Source organism: Anopheles aquasalis, chromosome 2 (assembly GCF_943734665.1).
Source record: "Anopheles aquasalis chromosome 2, idAnoAquaMG_Q_19, whole genome shotgun sequence".
In the NCBI taxonomy this organism is placed as follows: domain Eukaryota; kingdom Metazoa; phylum Arthropoda; class Insecta; order Diptera; family Culicidae; genus Anopheles; species Anopheles aquasalis.
In genome coordinates, this window is record NC_064877.1 from 69,118,147 (window position 1) to 69,141,953 (window position 23,807).

A 23,807-nucleotide genomic window follows, 5' to 3' on the forward strand; every position below is an offset into this window, starting at 1 on the left:
GCAGTCATTAAGGGGGGGGGGGGGGGGGGGGGGGCGGCGAGACCGATGGATTCTCTGCCATTCGTCAAAGATGGCTCCCGGAAGGGAACAACAATGGCAACCATCGCCATCTGCTGCCTTCTGCGGTCGGTGGCTGGTCGGTCCAAGAGCAGCGGAGGAGTTGAGTTTTCACGTCACTCACGTAGCTAATTTTCACACTTTTCCTTCCGGGCGCGTTCTTCCAGCCAGCCGTTGTGTTGCGTCTCGTCTCACACCAAAGAAGACACGCGTCCGGTGTACGTGCCTTCGCCATCGGTTCCGTTCGGTGTGGGGGATGGTTTTGACCTAGTTTTGTGTGCTGATGCTGGTACGGGAAGACGCATCGGGAAAATTCTTCACCCAGTGGAATACTCGCTCTCTCACTCTCTGTCTCTGCCGGATCGAATCTTCGGATCTTCTCGGACTTGCCAGAAAGTCTTAATCGTGGCCAAGTAATAAAACGTAGAAAAGCGTAGGCACAGCAGCATATCAACAGATGTTTGCTGAGATCGTTGCCAGTTTGGGGAACTGTTTTCGAAAGAGACGAAGATGAAATCTTAAAATAGAAAAAAATGCCAATTAGCAAGCAAGGCTGTCTGTTGTATGTCTTTATGGTCACATTATTTGCATTGCGGAGACACTTCAAAATATGATTTGACCAGCTGTATTTGATGCCTTTTTCTCGAATTGTTCACGTTACTAGCAGTTAACAGTAGTAGGCCAACCTGATGCGTCGTCTACTGAGAGCTTGATCGTGCAATCAAAACGTCACAAGATCGTTCAACGATTTTCCCTTTCCATGCCGCCATTGGACCTCTTGCTCGTCAACATTATCAGGGCGTACGGCATATGGGTGGGGGAACGTGCAGCACGAAGCGCAGCGCGTCTCCCTCCCACCATCTCGCTTCACCGAACGCCTTTCGATCGTACGCCGTTCGAACGTTCTTCCCTCAGATTGTGGTCGTCGGCGCTGGTTCTGTGATCTGTTTGGGGGCCACGGCGTGCGGCTTCTCGCTCGCTTTGGCCCCCACACCACCACGTACGGGCTCCACTACTTCGCTGGTTCCGCCTGGTTCATTCCAGCGTCCTCTACCTGCCCGTAAACCTTCTGTCCTCCGTCGTCGTCGTCGTCGTCGTCGTCGTGCCGGTAGGCTTTTCATCGATTTATCGTAGCGAGCGACCGATCCGACCCAACCCAAAAACCTGCGTGGCTGCGGCGGCAACTTCAGCGGCATTCCTATTTCGGTCGCGTTTTCGGAATTGTTCCGTGCGACCTCGTCGCCTCTGTGTTGCACGGTCCTCACGGTATGGCCGTCCGTGGGCCATCGGTGGTGCTGCTGGACCGTTGCGTTACGGCGGCCAAACCAAGGGGATGGTCGGCCTTTGCGCGGCTTCTTCCCTCCCCCGTGTAGAGTGCGTGCCGTGTGTGGAGTGCGCACACGCTCGCCTGTGTGTGCGTGCGTGCGTGCGTGCGTGTGCTTTTCCACATTTTTGTCGGTTTTCCTTTTCGATGCGTCCTTCTCGGCCATCCCAGTGGCCCATGGGCCCTTTAGCATTGACGCTGCCTTTCTGAACAGTTCCTTCGCGCTTCCTTTGCTTTCTTTCTTTCTTTTCGTTCTTTCTTTTCGTTCGTTCGTTCGCTCGTTCGTTCTGTCACTCTGGCCGCGCATCCCACCCTTCTGCGTCTCCGACTTTTCCTCTACCCGCCACCCACCCTTACCTAGCCCTGTTCAGCATATTTTCCTCCGCAACCCAACCATCCAGCTTCTCGCCTCTTGCTTTATCTGCCTTCCTTGCTTCCTTCCTTCCTTCGGGTACCGGCCCGGCCTTTTTCATGTGCTCCAGAAGAAGACCACGCAGTGTGCACGTGTGTCGAGTGGTGGAGAGGAGGGGGAGGGTGAGGGGGTTGTAGAACGAAGACAAGAAAGCGAAGAAACGGGCAAGGAGCATACGTGCGTTCTTTGGATATTTTTTTTCTTCTGTTGTTGCCCCCTTCCCTTCGTGCTCCCTTTTGTTCCTCATCCTTTCTGGCCATATCTTCTTGTTTCTTCTACTTTTTCTTCTACTTCTGCTTCCTATTATGCTCGTTGTCGGTGGTTGGACCGCCTTTCCTCTCTCTCTCTCTCTCTGTGCCATCGGCGGCGGCGGCGGCGGCGGCAGCATTGGCGGCACTTTTTTTCGGTCGAGAAAAGAGAGACCGAGAGACCTTTTCGGTCTCGGGCTGCTGCTGATGCTATTGTTTGAACCCAACGTGTTTCTCTCTTTATGTATGTGCGTGTGGGTATGTGTGTTTCCCGGGTCTAATGGCACGATCCAACAAAAAGGGAGATCATGCGAGGCTGGGCTGCTGCGTCTTTTTGGAAAGATCTTTAAGGGAATCGAATCAAAGGATCACATCATTTCCTCCGAACCCTACGGCTCTACCGGAGGCATACGGAGCCTTTTGCGGCCGAGTGTACCGAACTTATTCACGCATATTAGCACGCGGCCGCACACATAAAACCCACCATACACGCGGACCTCTGAGCGGAGGGGGAAATGGAACGAATTCCTGGGAGATGAGGCAACGGCATAGAGAAAAGCTTCGATGTTTCGAAAACAATTTGTTCCATGGCATTCGGAATGGTTTCCTCCAGTTATTGAACCGTTTCTATGGACCCCTTTTTAAGTCAATAGTCCCATCGGACCAGTTTTGGCATACCATCGTATGCTAGGAGAATTTTAAAATATTTAAAGCTAACGTAGTGATTAAAAAGAGATAAAATTTGTCGATTTCTCATGACCAAACCGTCAATCGCACTGCAGAAACTAAAAATGCAGCATCAATAGTAGTTAGCCATGAATCATCAGACCAAATTTGAAAGCTCTATCAGTCGAACTCTAATTATGATGACGAAACAAGTGAAGCAACTTCGTCCCGAGGTTTGTAAAAACGGGTATCCTGATGCGTCCAAAAAGTTCATCGTGTATCACTTTGTGAGCGCCGGATATGGCGGTTCCAGTATCTGTAAGATCTTAGCTCTATTGCCCAACAATAAAAGCATGACAAGAAGGCATGGTTCTGGACGGCCGACGACTTTGACCGACCGAAAAGCTCCAAAGGATTTTGATCCGACCGAGACCGAGGAAAAAGTGGCTACATCGCTGCGTGGGATTGGCCGTGCGATCACTGCAACTAGCCAAAAAGTTAAAAAGTACCCGGTGGACATGGGCAAACATGTCAGAAAGCGGAAATTCCGGCCACTGAGTAGAGTCTCGGAGTAGCACGCAAAGACTCGAGCGGCTGAATTTCAATGTGAAACCGAAGATGGCGAACCCGCTCTCAAAGTTACCCAGCTGCTGTCCATCGACAATTTCTGGGCAAATTTAAAAATCTTCGTCAAAAATAGTTTGTATCGAAATTTTCATTTGATATCGATATGTTTTGATAAAACGATTTCTCAATTGTTAGAAGCATTTCATCGACGCAAGGTTCTATTCTTTGAATAAAAGATGGCTTACATTTTGGCCAACATGACTCGTGCATAAACATGACTCGCAAAAACACTCGCGCCAAGAAGGTTAATAGAACAGAAGGGCACTATTTTTGAGCTTTCAGTTCCTTCCATCCCTATGCCTTATGCATGTTTTTTGCTTGCATCCTTCTCAAATCCATTCCGCAACCCAAGAGCGTGTCCTCGAGCAAGAGCAGCAAGAGCCGCGGCCGTCTGTCGCCAGCATATCGCGTCAAGAGGGCTTTCCTCGACTCTTACGTGCGCCTCTTTTTTTTCCTTCTTTCGTACCACCCTGCAACCCATGCTTCGCCGCCCCCTGGCCACTGCTTCATTGTCGGAAGGGAAACAGAAGGTGTTCGCGCAATTGCACCGTGGCGCACACTGCAAATGGAACCCCCCCCCCCCCCCCCTGCTGTTCCCGGGGCCCACCGCCGTCGTAGTCCTCACCCCTGTGCCCCTGAGATGACGCGGCGAACAGGTATGCAGAGTGCAAAATTAGTGCAACTGTGGGGAAAATTAAGATAATGATAATGATGGTTGCAACACCGGGTGCACCAGCCGGTCGGTCGGTCGGTCGGTGCTTTGTACACCATCCCCACCACCCTGCTTCGCCATCAGCAGGCCAGCATCCTTTGCGCCACGTCGTGCCAGTGCGCCGGGCTGCCCTCCGCAGAGTGCACAAGAGTGTGGAGTACGTTTCGGATCCCGGCACCATTTTCACCGTTCGCGCCATTATTGTATGCATTGTATGCGGTGCAGTTTTGTGGCCTTTATGATGAAGCTACTTGTCGATCAAAAGGAAACAGCAGGAAAGGCACCTCCACGATCCACCTTCACAAGGGTGTTTGAAGAGAGAGAGAGAGAGCTCCCAGCGAGCGATGGGACATTGGGGAAGCTAATGTAGTCCCCCACTGGAGAGCATCGTTGTACAGTTGAAACATGAGGGATGTTAAAAAGTAGGTAAGCCGTCTTCGTTTTCTGGAGGCACTGTGCTCGGAAGCGGAAGCACACAGGGTTTCCGGTTTGTTTCCGTGTGCTGCCGCAGCCACGACGGAACTCGTTAAATATGGCGAGTGCTTTTTTTTTGTTCCTTAACTTTTGCAATAACCAACAGCCAACTTCCATGGATTGTTTCCGTTTACCGGGGTACTAAGTAGCACGTATCGCGCCAGTTGACTCTCTTGAGGCTAACAAGTCGGACCTTAATCTTGGGCTTTGTTTCGTTTGCGGCTAGTTTACGCTTACTACCGGGCAAAGAAAAGGGATTCTATCGTTCCGTTTTCTAGTATCTAGGAAATGAAAATGGTGGCCGGAAAAGTGCAGTCGGATGATGTGGTGGATTGGTGGAGGACTCGCGTTTGGCAAATGAGAACGCCACACAATGTCGAGTGCACCTCCCTTTGCTGATTTGCCCGCATTGTTACGCCCGCCTTCAACATTGTAGCTACAATGTTTTACGGTTTCATTTCCAAGAAATCCGAACCCGCGGCGCACCCTGGGACCAAACGACGCCAACGAGTGGGGCCCCGTGCCCCTTTCGGAAGGGCGAGAAGATCGCGCAGATGAAAGAGTTGGCCCACGGGAAATGATTGTCCGCCGAAGCCGTAGCCTGCAATTAGCCGGCTACGGCTACGGCTGCCATGCACGGCTTCGACCGCTTCGGACCGCTCTTTATTGCAATTGTGTGCAGCAAAACAGCGGGCGGCCATCCGGCGAGAGATCCGGCTCACGGGAACGGGACACGGGAACATGGAAAACTGGATTGCTGATCGCCCGCCCTGTTGTTGGTCGGTCTGTTCGGTTGTGTCGCAACAGAGCATTTGGCAAATTATGAACAAAAAATGGGCCACTCTTTGGCCGTACACTTGCTCACCTTAATGCATCGCGTGCACCGGATATGCACCGGCATAGCAGTGGTTCGAAGGGCCATTCCGATTGGACTGACCACCAGCAGCAGCAGCAGCAGCAGCAGCAGCAGCAGCAGGAGCAGCATCAGCAGATCTCTTCACCATTAGCGCTAGCAGTAATCAAGGAATTCGCTTCGACTGGGGCGACTAACGCGCGCGCCGGTTCATGTGCTCTGAGTTGATTGAGCTGACCGAGCGCTTCCTATCTGCGGCCTCTTCTTTTATGCCATGGAACCGTGGTGGCAAGGGTTTCGGAAGCGGAATGGTCCAGCGTTGCAGATGGTTTCTCCCTCTCTCTGCTGCACAGTTTGTTGCATTCTCGGCGATTGAGCAGAGGGCGCATATTATCGGGAAACTTTGTGGCGGTGGCGGCATTTCTTACGTCCGGACGTCGTCGTCCAGATCGTCGTCTTGGTCGGCCTGATCCGTCAGCGGCCGCGGCCCGACAGGCTTTTGTGCTTCGTCCCATTTTTTTATTCGCAACAACGTACGGCCTCGTTGCTTCTTCCTTCCCCAAATTCCTGTTCCACCGTTCTGGCTATGTGGTCTTTTGGGCTTCGGCTACGACGGCCTGTGTGCGAAGCGAACTTTCTGCTGGCTGGCCAACACTGTTGGCCAACGGTTGCAGCACGTGGAAGGTCAGGTCGCTTGACGACATGACGTCTTGGGAATGTGACCGTACGGCAACCGTCTTGCTGCGTCCGTTTTTGTCCACTCCAAGTCCAATCCAGTCCAGTCGTTCTGTCCGCCCAGTCCGTCCTGTGATGGAATGGGGCTACTGTGAAATTGAATCCATCTGTCACTCAAAACGAGGCTCGGTCCGGTCCGGGTGTTCTGCCATCCCTTCCCCGCCCAGGAGGAGCCTCCGAATTCTCTCGACTGAATGACACAAAACACGCCAAGGAAGCCTGAAGGCTAAAGGAAGAATCGTTTGGGCGACGTAAGACGGACCAACGAACGATCCAAACGCGATGCGATGACGAGACACACGGCGGTGCATCATCGGGAGCGGAAATGTAACAATAATGATGCCGGCGTGCGTTGGATCGTGTGCCGATCTTCCGATGGGGGAGCTGCGTTGGACAGGAAATGGTTGACAATTGTGGTACCTGAGAACTGGGCTCTTGACGAAGACAAATGTCCGGTGGAGATGACAGCTAGGTTTCGTCTCGCTGCTGCGACCTCTATCCGGAGTCAACTTGGCCATTTTCGTGTTCGCTTCATTTATGGATCGTCCGTTTGGTTAGCTGTGCGATTGTTAGGAGTGGGTTAGGAATTGCATTCATCGCAAACGGGACTGCTGGAACGCATAAGTTGGAGTGGTTTGTTATGCGGCTTCAATTAGAAGTGAATTTGCATTATGTTACAAAAAAACCAGGTGGTATGTAGCTGGTGTGTATAAGTCACGTCACGTTCCCAGTCACGAAATTCAAAGGAACCCAAGATGGCCTGTTTTATGTTTTAAATAAAAAAAGGACGTGCCAGCCGTCCGGCAGGACACAGAAGAGGGCCGGGATGGAAAATACCGCCCCAAAAAAAGCGGGAACAGGCGAACCGTGCGGATGGCCAAAGCACAGTAGCGCGAGGACAGGTGAAGGTGACCGCCACAAAACCGATGCAGCGGCATTTTTTGGCTGGCGGGAAAAATGTAAAAATAATTCATAATTAGCAATAATAACGCCCGGTCGCGCGGGGCCTGGCCATCCACCCATCGCGTTCCGTCCGTAATTTGCGCCATTCGAAGGTGCGAAGCGACGAAAGATGACTGCGATCGCGCGGCGTCCCCGGCATCATCCTGCGACCGGGAAAGGATAGAAAGGAGCCCCCCCCCCTCTCTGCGGAGAACTCGAGAGGCGTGGAGCTGGGCGGAGCTGTCCGTTTTCGTTCGTGACGTCCGGGGACACCATAATGAGCGCTGGTGTGTTGTTGGCCATCATTCGGAAGGAGAAGTGCTCGCTCTGATGGGGTGGGGGGAGGGTTGTTTGGTGGAGGAAGGAAGCAATTTTCAGCGCTGCAAAACCGCTGGGCGATAGGACGCGCAGAGACGCGCTGTGATAAAGCGGACCCTGGTAATGTGTGACGGTGGCGGATTGTTCTTCTTCCTTCGTACTTCATCCATCGCTCGATGGATGGATGATGAAACGTGTAAAAATGTGGCCAAACCGAAAGGGGGGGTGTAACCGGCGGGACACAGACGCCGAGTGAAGCGTCATTAAATGGTTCGCTCTCCGTCCGGCTTCTGGCGGAGCGAAGTGGTGGAGCGGTGGCGGCATGCACACGGTGTCGATGGGTGAATTATAATTATGGTAAGGTGCAAAGCTGGCCAGTGGGGGGGCATGTCTTAGCTCTCGTGCAAACGCAACGACCATCAACATCACCATCATCATCGGTTCCCTGGTGCATCTGCCGTCGTGCGCACTATCGCGTGTTTCAGATCGTGGCGTCCTGGCCGGCAGCAGCAGCAGCAGCACCAGTGCACCGTCGGTTGGTACGTGGTGGATCGACCCCGTCTTCAGACCCCGGCATGACGACAGCTCGTCTCCCGGGCCCGGGGACCGGAATGGCACAATGGCGTGATTAAATCTCCCGGGAACCCAATCTTTCGGGCGATCCGAGGTGTGATCAAACCGGCTGCCCCCCCGCCCCCTCGTAGGGCCCTTTTTTCGGCCAGACTTGGCGTCGACCAGACCGCAGGCCACAGCGTCAGAAATTACAGGTTGCCTTTGGCGCTTTGTGGTGGTGACCGGGGATCCGGGGGGGAACAGGCGATGGTTGGTAGTAGGTGGTTGTTATAATAAAATTATTTTAAGAGCGCCCTATACGCGCGGACACAGGCACGCACGGCGGGCACTGCTTTCCAGCCAATCGTATAAATAGACACTAACGTCCCGTGTAGAATCCGTGTACACTCGAGGGGGGGGGGGGGGGGGGGAAGCATCATGGTGGAGGATGAACCAGAATGGGCCAGCATCATCCGTCTTTTCTCTAAACAAACACATGACATCGCCTCTAAATACAAGCCGGAACTCATCGAAAACCCGTCTTAGGATCCTGCCATTCCCGGACCTTTGGACATTCTCCTTCTGTCGTGTGCATTCTTCCGAATCCCATCGTAAGCCATGGGCGGGGTGGTACCTCAATTTGCATGACCCACATTCCCACACGGCACCACATTCGCGCTTGTGCAAAGAGACAAACGAAGAACACCGCACTTTGACCTTTTTTTTGTTTGTTGGTGTTGTTGGTCGGATCGAATTCCTTGGCATCCCCACGAGTCGCATCTCATCTTCCTGTAGCACATTCCGCTGCTGCTGCTGCTGCTGCTCCCTTTTTTCGGGATTTAGATGGAAAATTGGTGTGGAGGGGAAGAGTGAACCGAGGGTCCGGGGTCCACGGATGAAAAGGGAAAGCTGCTCAGGAATATAAATAAATAAACCACAGAATCGGTTTGCCGTCACGCCGCTCGTATTCGGCGCGTATAGGGCTTAGGTGGTTAGGTCTTATGCTTTGTGCTGTAGTTGGACGGTCGTCGTTGGCGCTGGTGCGAGATCGGTCTTCGTTACGGGCGAATGCAGCATGATCTCCTTCGTTCACGAGTGTTCTGTGGATTTCCGTTGGCTTCGTTGGCCTCTCATCATCGACCGTCCTCTTCTTGTAGCGTTTTTGCTCAAGGTACGGGCGGGTTGTTTTCCTTGCGATGCCTGCGCCAAATGCATGTATGCTTGCGGTCCAACACTCGCAACCTATTGGAAGTCTCTTTATGGTCGAGATTTCTCCTTGAGGATTGAGCGAAAACAATCTCGGAAGTTCCAGGGAATGGGGCCATGCATGTATCCCTTCTTACAACTTTTTCGTATTGTGCCTAACGATTGCCGTGGAAGTGGGTGTAGTGATGCACAGTGTCTTCCCGCTCAGAATGTACATGAGGAATAATACGCTAAAGGAAGGAACTGAGCTGTATCGTCTTCCATCGGTATTGTGCATCTTGCCGCTGCGACCAATGCCAGTCTGTGGAATCTTGAGTACCACGCAGGTGAAGCGGCATCATCCAAAAGGGGAAGGAACTCGAGAAACAGAATGTACACGTATCTCCGTACTCAAGTGCGCTGGATGGTAGGCAGCACCAGGACGCGTCCTACGCTTTTATGTCGATCGCACCCTACAAGCCGGTGTCAACAAAGGACTTGCCAAAGGGGAGAGGGGGGGGGGGGCGTAAGAACCCGTACAATACTTGCTGTAGTGTGTAACACTTGTGCGACTGCGACTTCGAGAGCTACCAGTTTACAGCGGGTGGGAAAATAAGAGGCATTTCGTCCCCTCGGAAGAAAGCAGCACCAGCAGGACGAAGTGCGATCAAAGGGAAAGGTTTCTCGCAGGTGATGCACCGAATGACATCATCGCCCGCCCGTACAGCTCCACTGTCGAGTCGAGGCTGCTGCTGTTGGTAAGCTCGAGGACCGAGGATATAACCGTTGGAGAATAAAGGCCAAGTAAATCTTCATTCATTCGGCTCGGAAGAACCGGGCCAGTGCCTTAGTTTGATGATACTTGAAGCCCGGAAAGGACTCGACGTGAAGTTTGTGAAGAGTCCTGCTGGAAAGCAAAACCCAGTTACTCAGCGGAAAGAGTGCGGGCATGTACTTCACCAAGAGCCAAGAGCCAGTCTTCTGCGAGAGGAGGGCCCATTCAGAGACGGCACATAATGAAGTTCGCGCACGGCGTTCGGTGACAGATTGACCTAAAAAAAATAATACGCCATGAGTGTATAGCATGGAGTAATTTGTTTTTGCAAAACATTGAAATGAATATTTTTTAAGTACTGTGTAGTTCGAAAAAGTGTCTTTTTGAAGACACGACTAAATTTGTTGCCATGGATGAAGTTTTTATCAAATCTTCCCCAAAAAAAACTAAATATTCTTCAAAAGTTATAGTTTAAGATGCCATTCATTTGAAAAAATAAAGTCGTAAGGTTACGTCACAAAAAATCGTCAAAAATGATCCTGCATTGCATTGCGATACAAATGGACAACCTGGTGGTGGCAGCTGACCTCACAGTACATGACAGTACTGTGCACCCCTGAAAGGTTTCACTGCATTCGCTAAAGTCTCTTGGGTTTAAATTTACTGTTTCACCAATCGCTCGATGCTTGTCGACTGGCCATGTGTGGCCTTTCGCGGCACAACTTGCACATTGACACATGGCCGCTGGCCACGCTCTACCGAGTACGTAATGCGAACGCCTCCCTAGATCTCCAGTGCGGAAAGCTCACGAATCTTCGATCTGTCTCTTGTGCGTTGGCGAAGAAGTTCTTTTGGTTGATCGCATTATAAAAAAAAACTCAAACCATATCGCGACCTCAGCATCTTCACAAGCCATACAAAGTCTATATTGGAATAGAGTTGTTGCGGATCATCTTCCAAACGGGTGAAGGTAAACACCAGCGCCGCCGCGATGCGAGCCATAACTTGCATTAGTTACCTTGACGCGCGGTGTTCGTATCAAACGGGAGTGGAGGGCGACGGCAAGTTGCCCCCCCCCCCCTGCTCCCCTCTGGGCCAACAACGGATACACACCCTCACACACCCGAGGCTAGATGGGGATGGCGTGTTGTTTGATGTGTACCGAACCGACAATGGCCACCACCACCAACTCATATAGCATGGCCGGCCGGCCGGGCGTGCACCACCCGTGAGGGTTTAAGTGCGCCATCCCGTGCGGATCTGGCCGGGGCCGTGGTCCGTGTAAACAGATGGATATGGTTCTCGGGACCGTTTGCTTTTCGGCAATCCGATTCCGACCGCTGAAAAGCTGAAACAATGTGCTCCATTCGATGATCTTTGAAGGTGGCGGCGGTGGCGGCCGAGTCACGCCGAGCACCAACCAGCGGGAGAAAGTTTGCTTTCCTGGTGGCCACGACGACGACGACGACGACGACGACGGCGGCGGCACTCGGTTTACGGGAGGGCGGCGCATCTGTGTGTCTCTCTGTCCGCCCGTTTGTATGAGCACAAACACCCCAAAAGATCCGTGAGTTTTGAGCGACCTGGCATCATCGGCTGGCTGGCTGGCTGGCGGTGTTTGCTTGCGGTGAAACGTTACTAGCGTCGCTCGTGGTCCAGCGTTTTGCTCCTCGGCTACACCTTCGTAGGAAGAGAAGTGCGGGTGTTTGTGCGACGGGTCTGCGGTGGGTTTGTTTACTTCTCCGGTGCTCTCCACCAAAGGCAGCAGTGCTCGTCAGCCAGCAGCAGCAGCAGCAGCAGCATCACCCAGGCGTTGATGTTTAGCCCGGTGATGACTTATTCGAATGGAATGTAGTGTTCCACATCTTTCGCTGCTGCCTTCCAGAATGGAACGACTTGAGGTTGCCCAGGAGTCCCGGAGTGTGCGCAAGTGTTGGTCGAGGTGCTGAACTGGAGATTGTTTCGATCGAAGTATGCCTCAACGAGCCGGAACGTGATCTTTGTGACACTTGAGAGAGAACCCGTGACCGATACAGGACTCGATCGATTATGTTAACGTTTCATATGTGATCCTCGGTCTGTCGGTCGATCATTCGCCGTCGTTGCGACGAATCAGTATACTGTGCAGTCCAGCACACGAGTAGGTCAGACTACGCGATAGTCTATCGGACGGACTACACTCGAATGCTCCAGTACCCCCTTCCCTGTCTCTCCGGACGCTAGCTAGGGGTGCTGGCGCTCAAGTCCCGGCACTTCAAACGCACGTTGCCGCCGTAGCCGCAGCCAGTGGCGCCACATTGTTCACACCATCATCAGTAATCGCCAGAGTGCGAACCACGCACGCTTCTATCGCTCTCTATCGCCTGCTCTCTCTCTCTCTCTCTTTTCCTCTGCGACCGGCTGCTCGCCCGTCATCGGCGTGATAATGTGTGCAATTTATAGCTCTTGCCTGCCGCGGCCAGGGTTAATTGGCGCGATTTTTCGTCGCAAGCTCGCGGCTGAACTGTGCGTCACGGTTGAGCTGTACCGGCGAGCGATTACAAACCTACTTGGGATGCCGAGAGCCGTCAGAGAGAGGCAGAGAAAGAGGGAGCGGTAGGTGGGTTTGCTAATCAGTTTTTAATTTACACAAATTTGCTCTGTTTTGCTACTACTACCTTTGGTTGTACCTCAAGATTTGTGCTGCTGAAATGGTTGAAGTGCAACAAACAATTCTTATTCTGAAATATTCTGATAAGAAGTGAATATTAACTGGAATCTTAAAGCAGTGTTTATTAGTATAAATAATTCCTATAAAATAACTTGCCAAATATGATTCACTAATCGGTTTATTTGTGTTTTTCTGCTCTCTTCCTGCAGGTAATTGATATTCTGGACCATACCAGAGCTGGCATATACAATGCACCATCCACAGTAAGACGGATCCATGCGTACGAAGCTTACTCCAAAGAGTCACCGAAAGCCACAGATTAACTCAATACCATTCTTTATATGCCATTTATATTTCCATCGACCCGGACACTATCTCTTCTGCCAATTTCGAGAGGCACTCTAACGGGCGGGGGGTTACGATTGCAGCGACACGGTTCGCCTGTTTGGCGTTTATTTTTTCTGTACGTTCGCACAAACCCGGTCCGTGTGTGACCGATTGGGGCTCCGCCAGTTCAGTGTCCGATTTTACGCGCCGAAATCAGGAGGGATGAACATAAAAATAACATTTCCCGCGTTTGTTTTTATCGCAGACCCCTAAAGTGGGCTCCCCACGTCAAAGTGCAGTGTCACGTCACGGAGCCGCGGTCTTTCATGGGACACCGACAAACGGCCGGAGAGGAGGCACTCATAAGATGGCTCGTCGATAGCTGCCTGATGCTGTCGCTGTTCGAGCGAAGCAATTTGTGGCGACGCACGAATCGACGAATGCGCTCTCGATGACCGATTATTGTCGTTTAATGGAGACAATATGGGCGCGCTGGGGCGCCCGTGCGACCCGGACAAGTGCTTCACTGTGACGCATTTGCGGGGTTTTTGTGGAGAAACGAGCCGGGTGCGAAAGATTTCTTTTGGGCTGTTTTATTTCTGTGTACATTATTATCACCATTCAGGTACCAAACCATGGCGCGACATTTGAAGAACATCCGGCAGGAGCAACAAAACTGGCTGACCAGGACTGGGCACATTTTTTTTTGTTCTGTGCCGTTGCGCTCTGTTCAAGAAGTCTCTGGTAGAAGGAGAATTTTAAATGATTATCTTTAATTACAAATCCCCCGTATCTGATACCCCGGGAACGAACGGCCCATTTTGTCTCCAGCAGACGGACTACGGTTTGTGTAGGAATGTACTCCGGTCCCGGTCTCCATTAGCGCATCATCCTCAGGTGGTCTACAGTTCCCGTTGCCATCGCGGCCGCCATCGGTTGATCGTAAACGAGTTGCGTGTGTTTTGATAGGCCGAGGGTTTTAAGTACCTCGATGCAATGATCTTTACGGCCGAGTCGAGTCGAGGGTCGGTCGCAGAGATAGCTTGACAGAGCCAGCAGCAGTACCCGATGGTGGTCCGATTCCCTTACATGAGATGGAAAAGAAAAGATCCTCCGTTCGTTCGTTTGCGTTGATAAAGCATTCTAGACAGTTAAGATGTGCCCTCTTGAATAATATGGAAATCGTCTAAGCATCTTGTCAGAATAAACATCGAGGGACATCTGTGCGTCGCTACTTGTGGTCGTGATTTCCATTCCCCCTCCCCCCATTCGATTCATAAAATCGAAAGTGTGTTCCGAGAGACGCATCGTATCGTTCTCTGGGGCTGCTCTGTTGTCTCTGTTGCTGGCTGCTTATGAAATATGCAACGGTTCTTTGGGACGACAGACTCTCGCCGGAAGCTTCCTATCATGCAGCCGCCAGTCTATTCCGAATCGTTCGGAAAGTGTCCAGTGTGCTGTGAATAAATGCATATTTAGAATGAAATCGATTGCCAGAAAATGTAGATGACACAAACACACTCGGGGAAAGGGTCCGCGAGCGGAGGAACGATCAACAATGCAAATGGAAATCCGATCGAACCGAATCGATGTCTCTCGAGGGAAAGAATCTACGAACCGCGAGTTCACTTCCATTCGAAGGTTTTGTAGCCTTTTGCGGGTGGTTTGGTTTCTGCCATTGCTGAGGAGAGACACAAACACCCCCCACCCCACCCACCAATGCTTCCAACGGCCAGCGAGGCTGTAGAGTTAAAGTCCCAACGGCGCATGCGAACGCCGCGATTTGACGTTTGACTGTCAGGTTGCAATGGGCCGCGACATTAGCGGCGTGTCAATTTAAGAGGATCGTCGCTGATCAAACCGCATGAATGCCGCTAAGCCACCCGTTCGTTCCGTTCCGTTCCATTCGCTGGACCATGATGATTGTGCTGCGTCTCTCTGTACGTGTGCCCCCTTGCAGTCGCCCGCGGGGCGGAATGACAGCTGGTAAGAGGCTGCGGTATTTCAACAGAAGAGGTTTCGGAGTGATGTGGTGAGCGGTGGGGCGGTCGGACAGGCGGTTGATCGTTTTCTATGATGGTCTACCCCTCGATCCCTGCTCCTGCTCCTGCTGCTGCTGCCGCCGGTCCCCTCCTTGATTGCTGCCCTTTGAATGTGCGCGGCCTAGGCTCTTAACTCGTTCCAGCCTATCTCGCTCTCGCTCGCCCTCTTGATCGTCGTTGCCGTCTTTGCCCGTTAGATCTCATGCCGATCGCGCGCGCCGTTTGATCAATGCCATCAACCCTCGGTCTCGGCTTCGGCCCTCGGCCAGCAGCCCTCATCCGTCGGTCCGTTTCAACCCCCCGTCGGTGAGCACCAGCATCATCATCATCATCGCATCACCATCACCGCAGCAGCGCGGCTTTCGGTTTCACCGCGTTCGTGGTCTCGTGGTCGCCTTTTCTTCCTTTGCCGCTGGGACACTGGGTTTTGGTTTCGATGGGTTTTTTGGTTCCAATTATTTAAAAGATTAAAATTTAATATTTTTTATCTAAAACAATGATAAAACTTTACTTTATACTGCGAAAAGACTCTACAGATATCCGTTTATTGGTGATAGAAGGATTAAACAATACCATCCTGCAATAACAATGACCTCTGGTCAGCATAATCAATTCCTTTTGGAAGTTACACCTAACAGGACAAAAAAATAATGTCTTGAAAAAGTCTCATTAAAGTATTAAATTTAACTGCAGTTAGTAAACTCTTGGTTTAGTCTGCATAACTTCTACTAAACAATAAAAGGACTTGTACTTTTAAGATATTTTTTTTTCATTTTGTGGTCTTTACGATCCTTAGCGATCTCCATTTGTTCCAACGGCAAACGACTGCAGACCCAACCACCTCGCTATGCCATGTGTATGTGTCTGTCTGTTAGATGGTTGGACGATGCTACGCGGCCCTCTTTACGATCTCTTCGTCCCAAAACCTTCCCTTCATACCCCCGGGGGCCAGGTGGTAACTGTGACTGTAGGTGACGAGCAGCCAGCAGACCGGCGTCGATGGTGGTGGTGGTGGCGGTACCGCCGAGGGCTGGGTTGTTACGATGGCGGTACGGCTTTTAACTCTCCGGCCGGTGAAGGCGCACCACCGCAGTCAGCGCGCATCGAGACCGCAAAAGACTTCACCGAGCCGCTCCCTTTGGGATCGTGGGGATCGAAGCAAGGGAGTACGGGGGGCCAGTCCAGTCGCCGTTGGTGCCGCGTGCACCCCACCGACCATCCCTTCGACGACGACGACCACGACCACGACGATGATGATGATGGCATGTTCGTTTCGATCTCTCTTCGGTTTCTTCCACCGCAAACCGCAAACAAAAGCGCATCGCGCGGTTTGGCTTTGGCTTTTATGGTGGATTTTGGATTTTTAACCCGCTCTCTGGCACTCTCTGACTCTCTCTGTCTCTCTCTTCGTCTCTGTCTCTGTATCTTTCTCTTTCTGGCTCTGGGCGATCAGGCGAGCCAGCATCGATACCGCTTTCATACGTTTAACGCGTGTTGGTCCTTCTTCTTCCTTTTATTCTCTCTCGCGCGCTCTCTCTCTCTCTCTTGTTCTCTCCATCATCTTTCTGGAGGAACGATCGGTGCGGTCTGGTGGCCAGGGAGCTGCGGGGCATCGTTTCGTTTCGCCTGATCGCACCTCACCTCACACCGGACACACCGGACCGAATCGATCCGCCAGAGAGCTTCGTTCGCTCCCTCGATCGCTTCGCAGCATCCCGGGCGCTGCTGACGCGGTTTGATCCGCGTTCATATTCATTCCAACGAATATGCATCCTCGCGCTCACTCTCTCTCTCTCACTCGAGGTTTCCGATCTGTAAACTCCGGAGTGGAGCAACGGCAGGAGGCAAGTTCACGTTCACCACTCCGCGCAGCCTCCGCAGCATCGCAGCGCCGCGATCATCTCCGCGGTGGTGGCCCTGAAACATCACTCCCCGCGATCGTTTCGTCTCTCACTCACACTCACCTCTCGGACTACCTATGTATGTGTGTGTCTGTGTGCGAGAGGCTCAGCGATCTTGCTCCGACGGTGAGGTGGTCATCTTTTGGACCAGGGGTTCGCGCGCGCGCGCGCGCGTACTCTTTTATCTGTCCCGCTGATGCTGCTGCCGACGCCGCCGCCAGCACAGGGAATGGAGCACCTCCTTTTCTCCCTCCCCCCCTCCCCGGCATCCAGCCCCATTTGTTTTGTTCGTCTCTCCTCTGTCGTTTCGGGCGCGCGCGTTTCTTTCGCTTCTCGGCTCGGCTTTTAATGTTTTTCCGCCATTACGTCGTCCCGATCCGATCATTCGGACCTTCGCGGCGTGCAACCAACTCCTTTCCGCCTTTTTTTTTTGTAGGCTGGAGCGGCTGGAAGGAAGAGTGGGCATTGGAGCGGAGCTGCAGGGACGAACGGATGGATGGCGTGTGTTCCGTGCGCTGCTGCTTGATCGGTTGGCCGGCATGCCGACAACGGACGGGGACGGTACACACCATTGAAATCGGCAATAAACTCGACCGGCTGGCTGGTTGGCATGCCTGGCCTGCAAACGATCGCCACCGCCGATGGAGCGGATCTGTTTTGGCGCACGTCGCCATTACCAAAGGGTAGCGGGAGGGCGATGGGGTGTACCGTTTGATCTTGGAAGATCGATGCATCGCGGCGATCGGAGCGAGTGAGATTGCGTTCGCAGAAGCGAATGGCACAAATGGGGAACACAGACGAAGATAGTTTGTCTAGCACAACCTTGAAATGGTGCCAAGCCGAATGGAACCAAGCTGGCCACTGTTGTTACCCGTTGGTAACATTCGATATACGCTTTTTTGGGGAATTATCTTCTTGAAAATGGAACATCAAATAGTTAATTGGAAGTCTACCATGGCTCGTCATTTTAGTAAACGTCATTTAGTATCTACGACGTGTTTTGACAATCGGGATCAAGTGAGTGGGGATCCCAACCTACTACAAAATCAATTCCAACCAATTCGCCAAGCTTGCGGCGCTCTCTGTACGTCTTTTGACGCCTTTCGGATCTCATTTCCGCTTACCGATCATCATGTGGTTTGCCACGGCGTGCCGTTTGTGGAGAGGAGCCAGCACCACCCTCCATCACCACCTTCCGTCTCTTGTGGTCGGCAACAAAGGCGGTAACGGGCGGCCACTGGCGGCAACCGACCGTGACGAAATCGCTCGCGCGAACGGGGTGATCGTGATGGTGGAAAGGCGAAAGGCGAAACAATAAAGAAGAAACTCAATTTCTGCCAATTTGTTACGCATTTCGGCTTTCTTCGGCCGGGTGTCCGGGCCGTGATGCTCTGCGTCTGCGTCTCTCTCTCTCTCTCTGTGCTCGGTGGTTTCGTTTTTCACTAATTACGAGCTCGGAATGGACGTCGTCACGCCGGTCGCACCGGCCCCGGTACACGCCACTCTCTAGGGCCACGGCAGAAAAGGCAAAGAAAATCCGACCGTCAGGGCAGAACGGGAAAGGGAGAATCGCGCTTTTCAGGGTCGCCGCCGCACACCGGGTTAATTGTATTCTCTCGCCAGCTCCAGCCAGCTAGCGTTCCATTCCCAGCGGGTTTGTCCAAAAAGGTTCGGCTCCAAGATTGGCCAAATTGTGGTCGGCCTGATGCTGCAGTCGCATACGCGTCCGCTGCTGCGTTGCGTCCACTTTCCAGGAAGTGCGTTTCCCTTCGCTTTTCGTCCTATTCATCCATCCATCCATCCATCCATCATCCATAGCCACAGGTGTGCTGGTGGCTCTTGTTGTTGGTTCGATTGCTTTGGCGTGTCAATCGGCGGCCGATGCTGTGAAATTGAACCAACCAGACAGAGCGAACAGCAGCAGCAGCCCTGAGAACTAGGAAGAGACCGAGAATGACGCAGACGCCGGAAAAGGCCGCGTTCGTATGAAGCGTCTCATTAGCAGAGGATTTCAATCTAGCCCTCAGATCGGCCTCCTCCTCTCCGCCGTCAGTCTTCGAGACCCTAAGATTGCACCTGAGATTTCAGGGAACGATAGTTCGGCGTTCAATTCTGGCTCTGTTTCTTTCCCTTGGGCCGGGTTCTGTGTTCTGCTCCGGTGCACCTTCTAATGTTCTAATGCCATGCTCCCTAGGAAAATGCCTTCCTGGAATGCCACAACCCATCACAGAAACTATTATGAGAGACGGGAAAAGAGAGAAGCACCGGGCCGAGCAGAGGCCGGTAGAGGAACGATCATAAATTGTTTGTTTGTGACAACTTCCTTCGTCTCCACGACGTACTGCTGGGGCCTCTACGGTGCACTACACGGCGGTAGAGCGAGAGAGACTAAACGAACTCACACGTGCCATCGATGCACAGACTAACAGCCCGGAAATATAAGGGCTCCGCCATTACGACGAGTTAACGGGGTTCGCTGCCGTTTTTGGGGTTGGTGATCTTGGCATCCAGTTATCTACCTACCGGAAGCTTCTGGTTTTCATCTTTCGGGTGTTTCGTTGCATAACTTCGCTGCTGGTTGGAATCATCCAGTACCCAGTATCGCTTCTTCGGCATCAGCTTCCAGCAGTTTACAGGCAGCCGCCGATCGGTTTCTCTTCTAGCTACGCTTTTGAGGCTGGAAGCGATGGAGGTCAGCCGAATGGCACTTCTGGAGCTACGCCTCCCGGGAATCTGAACCGAATTTGTAAGCTCTCCCGGGCACCGATGATGTTGTCCCGGATATTCTCGAGACGGCGGCATATGGCGTGGCATAAATTGTACGATTTATGACCCCCCGTGGGTACCGTACACACCATGTGAGCGTACGTCCCTCGATATGCCCTTTTCCAGTGCAGTTGGTGCTGCTGATGCTGCTGCTGCTGCTGTGTACCAGCAGTGTTCCAAGTCCAGAGACGTCCAGTCTGCACGCACCGCGGGTGACCTGAGATAAGATGATCGGAACGAGGGCGAAGGGTTTGCTGGACAAACAAAATCAATTGCATTGCCTTGCCGGTCAGCAGCCAAATGGCGGAGACGACGCGAGGAGAGGTTCTGTTGCAGCTGCCGGATCGATCCGGCGGGCTACCGTTTTGGGGAGATGCCTGTTCCCTTCCACTCGCAGCTCGAGCTCGTGATGTTCTCGTGAGGCGTGCACCAAACGCGGGGAATGGACATGAAAATTGCATTAAAAAGGGTGAGGTCTGGTGCTGCTGTTGCTGCTACTGTGCTGGTGCACCGTCTTTATCTCCAACGTGTCTCCCGGGTCATGTGTGCCCGTGTGATGTGCGTATGCGCAGCAGCTCCTCTCGCGGTGGCGCCATTTTGCCTTCCAAACTATGCCATTCCATGCTACAGATGGTATTAAGACCCCCATCAGTGCAGTGTTGGCAACTAGTTTAGGTGTCTCTTACAAGTCGGAGATCATGCTAGGAGGTTTCATGGAGCATTTTTGTTGATTATTCATTTCGAATGTTTTATCATCCCATCGTGGGCTTGTTGGTTAGCTGAGATCACAGCTGTTGTCTAGAAGAGATTGCAGTTTGCGGTTTTGGTCGACACAAATTGCAGTTGCCCCGCTGCCGCACCCACAGAGACGAGATAATTACATTTCTTCATAGCGCTGGTTAGTTTGCGGTGCAGTGCACTGTAGTGGAGCAATCTACGACAACGACGACGACGACTACAAGGTGATACAGGCAACATCTCAATTAGCCACACCTTGCTCTGAGGTGGCTGGGGCCTATAAAGTGGCCCAGAGCGGAGCCGGATGTACCGCCGGTCGGTCGTTCGGTCGGTGCAACGCGGTAGCGGATGGTGGTGGTCGCTGTCGCGGTCGCAAGGTGGCAATCGACTTCGTCATCGGCATCATCATCATCATCTCCATAATAGTGGCGGCAAATTGCCGCCTATGGGCATGGAAGCACCCCGTGCTTCTTCTATGATGCCGATGATGATAAGTGCACTCCACACACATATCTATCTCTCTAGCTCCTATCAGCGACGCTGTCGCCATGAGCAACCGAGCGAAAGAGAGAGAGAGAGAAAGGCTGACGAGAAGAGAAAGGAGTAAGAAGGTGGCCCCACACATATTGGCGGTGAATGTCTAGCATATTTTTACATCGCCATCAACCGCATAATTGATGCCGCTGTTCAACGACAACGACGGCGACGACGACGACGATGGTAGCAACAGTTGAGCAGAATTGTTGCATTTTGATGACCGTGTACTACTCCGCGGCATGATGCACGATACCATCAACACTGTTGCTGTCTGCGTTGGTGGTGCATCGGTTGCAACATTCTTTCCACCGCTGCTGTCGTGTGTCTATATCCCCCGACTCCAATAATCTACCTAGCCAGGAGATCATTAGCTGGGCGAAACTTTGCTGACTTATAATTAAATTATTTGCATATCCAGACGCCTGCATGCGGTGAACTGGAGAACTGAGACACAGACATGCGCACACGAGAAGAAGGGGGTAATTGAGTCCATTTTTTCCCCTCCTGTGCGCGCTACTTAATCGCTAGCCCGCGGCGGCTTCGCAGCGGGGAGACGTTACATGTGCATAACTGACACCCGAGCAGAGTTGTTATTTGCGTGCGTGCGTGCGCCTAGTCGTGTGGCTGTGGCCAGTGTGTGCGCCAGTAATCTTATTAGATGCCAATTATTGCCATCGACGCCATCTTCCTTCAGGAGTTCGAGAGGACTGGGAGCGATTCAGCCGGAGTTCCTGGGAGCTAGCTGCGGGAGTTCCTGGCAGCTAATTGAATGAAATGACCCCTTTTGCGGGGACTGCGTCTTCGACGGCGGGCGGTATTTAATCTAATATGCGCGAGAAGAAGGGCACGAGAAGGCCGGATATCCCGGGAGTCTAGCGAGAGCGCCGCCCGTGCACCATTAATCGATATCTGTCGGCACCAGGGTTTCCAGTGCCTGGGGCCGGCAGTAGTACTGGGAAAAGCCGGGATAGATCGGGTTTTCGTGGGAAACTGGCCGGCATCCTGGTGGCCGGTGTCACTGGGAGCAAATTTATGGGATTCTCTACTCTATCTACGGTGGGGAGCGTACACCACCTCCAGCTGCGGTCTGGGCCGGGAGGATAACTCTTGTGGAAGCTGTAAATTGAACCTGCTGGCCAGCTTGACCGTCGATGTCTCACGCAGCGCCTCGTGTGTTGCGGTGCTAAAGCATAGTTTAGTAGCAAATCGATAGCTGCCGAAGCCGAATTCCGTTCGAAGCGTCGAATTGAAGACAAATTGCGGAAACATCTTCCGCACTCGGGGGGTGTTACTACAGTGGAGGTGCATAGCATTAACATTGGAACGACGTTGCGCAATGCGCCTGGGCAAGCAATAAATCTCATCGAAACAGCACATTGCACCGTTCACGCTGTGGGCGGTAAACTGTGGCTGGTCGGTGGCTCGTAGTGTGTAGTAACCTCCCACAACCACAGGTACCTAGAGCATGGACTGATGATTCCTCCCTGGTGTGGTGAAGAGGACGACGACAAAGCAGAACCCGAAGAAGGACGATCACTGCAACGATCATTGCCATCATCGGCATCATGGAGGTTACTGTGTGGACAAACGTGCTGCTGCTGCACAAGAAGACGGTAGAAGCCCTCATTAGGGCTGAAGCAGTGGTACAGCAGTATAAGAAGATTACGGTTCCCAGGGAGAAGGATGGCTAATGAGCTTCGCTTCGGAAATTCTCATACACCCTGGTCGAGCCGAACGTGTCGAAATGTGGGAGGTCTCAGTCTTTTGTCTCGGTCTTATGGGACCCGTCTCTTCCCGGGGGTCTCTAGGACGAAGAGCGAAACGACCGATGCTAATCGGCACCCGGGGGATTACGCCGTGTTCTGTGCGGCGAAGGTTTGACCTCTTTTTCGTTGAAATTTTCCGAAAAGAATTCCCTTTTGTAGGTGGTTGCAAAGGGGAATCCCTTTGCTGTGTGGTACATAGCTTTGACAAATGAATTAGGCACTTTTTCCACCGGTAATCCATGCCAATCGGTGCTATTTACAGGTGCTCTGCATTGAGGGCATTTGAGTGCCTGGCAGCGCAGCGGTCTCTGTATTCTTCCATATCGATTACAGAATTCTATAGAGACATTCCAATGAATAGCTCCTTAAACGAGGATCTTCATGGTTTGTTCAATCGTTTCCTTACATCGAGCCAAGAGCACACTGGTGGATGTGGGTCAGGATTATGGTCATTCATGTGAAGCATCGTGGTGGTACACGATTCGAAACCAATTTCCTGATTACGTGTCCACTCGGCCAGACTTAACCATGACAAGAGCAGACTATATCCGCATGTCGGATCCAATCTCCTACACCACCACCAGCTCCAGCCTGTTGTAAATGTCTGTCATCGATGTTAAGAAGCGTTTACGACACGGAACAATTCAATGAAGAAATAGCCCTGACGATAGCGATAACACAATGCGAAATGGTGAGCTCCGCCCTACCACCAGAGCCACCCGGAATTCCGTTCCATTCGGGGCAGGAAATGGAAATGCCAATGCTGGCCAAAGATGGTGATGGCCATGGACCAAGATGGTACAAAATCAGGTCAAGCAGCAGCAGCTTCCCGGGGGAATGACGTCGATTATCGATTCTGGTTCCATTCTCCGTTCTGGTTGTCCGGCAATTTGCTATTCACTGTTAGAAATCTGCTGCAGGGAACATTATCTTGCGGTGGGTGTGTTTTGTGGTGTCCTTGGACACGGATCTCTTCAGGTGAATCGCTGGTCGATGGTGAGAGTCTTATGACCACTAGGACTGGTCGTGCCTAGCTAATGCGCTCATTGTCGCTGACAAAGCCCCCGGAAACCGTCTGCCGTCTGCGTGTGCGTCACAGTGTGAAACGCTACGATGTACGTGATAAGGACGAGGCTGACAGCGATGAGAAGCCCCGTCCAGAACGAAGGGTGTGGGGAAGGTGAAAAAGTCCTTTTGGTT

General features: G+C 52.4%; 1 protein-coding gene across 1 annotated transcript in view; it reads left to right on the plus strand.

The window, feature by feature from the left end:
- LOC126573192 (protein naked cuticle homolog) overlaps nt 1-23,807 on the plus strand; it is a 66,501-nt gene that overhangs the window by 3,466 nt on the left and 39,228 nt on the right. The window lies entirely within an intron of this gene.